Source organism: Triticum dicoccoides, chromosome 6A (genome assembly GCF_002162155.2).
Source record: "Triticum dicoccoides isolate Atlit2015 ecotype Zavitan chromosome 6A, WEW_v2.0, whole genome shotgun sequence".
Classification (NCBI taxonomy): Eukaryota; Viridiplantae; Streptophyta; class Magnoliopsida; order Poales; family Poaceae; genus Triticum; species Triticum dicoccoides.
The window spans coordinates 440,165,917-440,171,004 of NC_041390.1; positions in this window are offsets into that span (position 1 = coordinate 440,165,917).

A 5,088-nucleotide genomic window follows, 5' to 3' on the forward strand; every position below is an offset into this window, starting at 1 on the left:
TCGGTCATGCTGGCCATAGCCTGGTACCCTCGGCACACTTCCGGACTCCAATACCCTTCGTCCAATATATCGATCTTCACCGCCGGACCATTCCGGAACTCCTCGTGACATCCGGAATCTCATCCGGGACTCCGAACTACCTTCGGTAACCACATATAATATTTCCCATAACAACTGTAGCGTCACCGAACCTTAAGTGTGTAGACCCTACGGGCTCGGGAGTCATGCAGACATGGCCGAGACAACTCTCCGGTCAATAACCAACAGCGGGATCTGGATACCCATGTTGGCTCCCACATGCTTCACGATGATCTCATCGGATGAACCACGATGTCAAGGATTCAATCAATCCCGTATACAATTTCCTTTGTCCAGCGGTATTGTACTTGCCCGAGATTCGATCGTCGGTATCCGATACCTTTTTCAATCTCGTTACCGGCAAGTCTCGTTACTCGTTCCGTAACACATCATCCCGTGATCAACTCCTTGGTCACATTGTGCACATTATGATGATGTCCTACCGAGTGGGCCCAGAGATACCTCTCCGTCACACGGAGTGACAAATCCCAGTCTCGATTCGTGCCAACCCAACAGACACTTTCGGAGATACCTGTAGTGAACCTTTATAGCCACCTAGTTATGTTGTGATGTTTGGCACACCCAAAGCACTCCTACGGTATCCGGGAGTTGCACAATCTCATGGTCTAAGGAAATGATACTTGACATTAGAAAAGCTTTAGCATACGAACTACACGATCTTTGTGCTAGGCTTAGGATTGGGTCTTGTCCATCACATCATTCTCCTAATGATGTGATCCCGTTATCAACGACATCCAATGTCCATGGTCAGGAAACCGTAACCATCTATTGATCAACGAACTAGTCAACTAGAGGCTTACTAGGGACATGGTGTTGTCTATGTATCCACACATGTATCTGAGTTTCCTATCAATACAATTCTAGCATGGATAATAAACGATTATCATGAACAATGAAATATAATAATAATAACTTAATTTATTATTGCCTCTAGGGCATATTTCCAACAAAAAGTGTTTGGAAAAGTAGATACGATGGAGACGTATCAACTCCCCCAAGCTAAACCCGTTGCTTGTCCTCAAGCAATTCAGTTGACAAACTGAAAGTGATAAAGAAAAAGTTTTACAAACTCTGTTTGATCTTGTTGTTGCAAATATGTAAAGCCAGCATTCAAGTTTTCAGCAAAGATTATGAACTAACCATATTCACAATAACATTTAGATGTCACATTTACTCACATCAATGGCATAATCAACTAGCGAGCAATAATAATGAATCTTGGATGACAACACTTTTTCAAAACAATCATGATATGATATAACAAGATGGTATCTCACCAGCCCTTTCCGAGACAGAAAAACATAAATGCAGATCACCCCTGAAGATCAAGGACTGACTAGACATTGTAATTCATGGTAAAAGAGGACTAGTCATAGTCATACTCAATATAAAGTAATAACAATGCATACAAATGGCAGTGGTGCTCTCTAACTAGTGCTTTTTATAAGAGGATGATGACTTAGCAATAAAAGTAAATAGATAGGCCCTTCGCAGAGGGATGCAGGGATTTGCAGAGGTGCCAGAGCTCGAGTTTTGAAATAGAGATAAATAATATTTTGAGCGATATGCTTTCATTGTCAACATAACAACTAAGAGATCTCGGTATCTTCCATGCTACATGCATTATAGGTGGTTCCCAAACAGAATGGTAAAGTTTATACTCCCCCACCACCAACAAGCACATTCCACGGCTGGTCCGAAACAACGGGTACCGTCCAATTACCAACAATCATGGGGAGTTTTGTTTGCAATTATTTTGATTTGATTTGAGCACGGGACTAGGCATCCCGATTACCAGACATTTTCTTGTGAATGATGAGCGGAGTCCACTCATCGTGAGAATAACCCACCTAGCATGGAAGATATTGACAACCCTAGTAGGTACATGAGTGATTTGAGCATACAAAACAGATTATCATTTGAAAGTTTAGAGTTTGGCACATGCAAATTTACTTGGAACGACATGTAAATACCGCATATGGGAAGGCACTGTTTGGGATATCGCTTATTGTTATCGTCTCGGTCGGCTGGAGATTAGTGATTAATCGGAGAACCGGATGATTAATCGATTTTATCCGTGTACTACTAATCGGTCAGCTTTTCATAAGTCATAGGTTTCAAGGACTGATAAAATAAAATTAGAAAAAATCTTCACTTAAACAGTATGCCTTTAAATAGCACAATACTACTGAACACTACATCAATATGTAACAGTACACACATGCCCTTTTTGCATGTTTCAAAACTCAAACAGTGCATATATAATATATATTACATAAGAGATGAGAGATAACACTTATAGTTGAAAATAGTACAGTACAGCAGTGCATATAATACATAGTAGTCTAGCTACTTTGCAAGCAAATAAGGTGATAACAAGGTCCAGGAATGTTCAAACAAGGTTAAACAAGGTCATAAGAAGGTCCAGAAAACACAAATAACATAGTTCTTGCTACTTTGCTAGCACACAGCCAAACACCAATCAGCACATAGTCCTTTGCTCTCTGAATCTCTCACAACTCACAACCGAAAGTCCAAAATAATGTTCTAGGCTGCTAGCAAACATCAGACATTGCCATTGGCATAGGATTCAAGGTTGCATATGGTCTTCCTCACCATTGTCATCGGCCTCTTCTATCCCAACCACATCATCATCAGCCTCAAACTCTATCTCATCCTCATTGATAGGCACAGTGTCAGATTCATCATCAGAAACGAACTCTTCCACTTCATGTAATTCTCTCACCCTTAGACTTCTACGAGGCTCCATTGCACTGTCATCTTTGGTTGCCCCCATCTCATCATCAATGTAAGCATCTTCACATATCCAATCTTGGGTTGTGGAAGCATCTTCACCAAGGAGGACATCAGAAGATGATGAGTACTTCTTTCTCTTGTCTATCATTCTTCCATTGAATTGAACATAAACTAGATCATCCCTACGACGCACATCTCGTTTATTTCTCCTATTTGCATCAACCTACAAATTGCAAAGTGAAGCTTACTGATGACCCAACAGTATAGGGGATCTATCGTAGTCCTTTCGATAAGTAAGAGTGTCGAACCCAACGAGGAGCAGAAGGAAATGATAAGCAGTTTTCAGTAAGGTATTCTCTGTAAGCACTGAAATTATCGGTAACGGATAGTTTTGTGATAAGGTAATTCGTAACGGGTAACAAGTAACAAATGTAAATAAGGTGCAGAAAGATGTCCCAATCCTTTTTGTAGCAAAGGACAAGCCTGGACAAACTCTTATATAAAGGAAAGCGCTCCCGAGGACACACGGGAATTATCATGAAGCAAGTTTTCATCACGCTCATATGATTCGCGTTCGGTACTTCGATAATTTTTTGATATGTGTGTGGACCGGTGCTTGGGTACTGCCCTTACTTGTACAAGCATCCCACTTATGATTAACCCCTCTTGCGAGCATCCGCAACTACAAAAAAAGTATTAAGGTAAACCTAACCATAGCATGAAACATATGGATCCAAATCAGCCCCTTACGAAGCAACACATAAACTAGGGTTTAACCTTCTGTCACTCTAGCAACCCATCATCTACTTATTCCCAATGCCTTCCCCTAGGCCCAAACAATGGTGAAGTGTCATGTAGTCAACGTTCACATGACACCACTAGAGGAGAGAGAACATACATCTCATCAAAATATCGAACGAATACCAAATTCACATGACTACTTATAGCAACACTTCTCCCATGTCCTCAGGAACAAACATAACTACTCACAAATCATATTCATGTTCATCATAAGAGGGGTACTAATATGCATAAAGGATCTGAACATATGATCTTCCACCATGTAAACCAACTAGCATCAACTACAAGGAGTAATCAACACTACTAGCAACCCACAGGTACCAATATGAGGTTTTGAGACAAAGATTGGATACAAGAGATGAACTAGGGTTTGAGATGAGATGGTGTTGGTGAAGATGTTGATGGAGATTGACCCCCTCCCGATGAGAGGATCGATGGTGATGATGATGGTGATGATTTCCCCCTCCCGGAGGGATGCTTCCCCGGCAGAACAGCTCCGCCGGAGCCCTAGATTGGTTCCGCCTCGTTGCGGTGGAGTTTCGTCCTGAGAGCTTACTTATGATTTTTTCCAGGGCAAAAGACTTCATATAGCCAAAGATGGGCACCGGAGGCCTGCTAGGGGGGCCACGAGACAGGGGGCGCGCCCAGGGGGTAGGGCGCGCCCGCACCCTCGTGGATGGTGGGTGGCCCCCCTTTGGTGCTTCCTTCGCTCAATATTCTTTATATATTCTAAAACTGACTCCCGTGGAGTTCAGGACTTTTGGAGTTGTGCAGAATAGGTCTCTAATATTTGCTCCTTTTCCAGTCCAGAATTCTAGCTGCCAACATTCTCCCTCTTCGTGTAAACCTTGTAAAATAAGAGAGAATAGGCATAAGTATTGTGACATAATGTGTAATAATATCCCATAATGCAATAAATATCGATATAAAAGCATGATGCAAAATGGACGTATCAACTCCCCCAAGCTTTGACCTCGCTTGTCCTCAAGCGGAAGCCGATATCGAAAAACATGTCCACATGTTTAGAGATAGAGGTGTCGATAAAATAAAATATGGACATGAGGGCCTCATGATCATTCTTATAACACCAACATAGATATATATTTTCATATGATTTCTTATGCTAAAGTAACAATTCATTCACAATTTCAAGTATGAATCAGAAACTTCATTGAAAACTAACAAACTATAACCTCAGTGATTGAAGCAATTGCAATTTATCATAACGTCGGAAAGAGTCAATATAAGAGCTTTTCAGCAAGTTCACATACATAACTATCATTTAGTCTATCACAATTTCTAACACTCACGCAATATTTTTGAGTATGAAGTTTTAATCGGACACAGAAAAAGATAAGGGCTTATAGTTTTGCCTCCCAACTTTTTACCTCAAGGGTAATGTCAACAATAATAGTTCATGAAAACTCACAT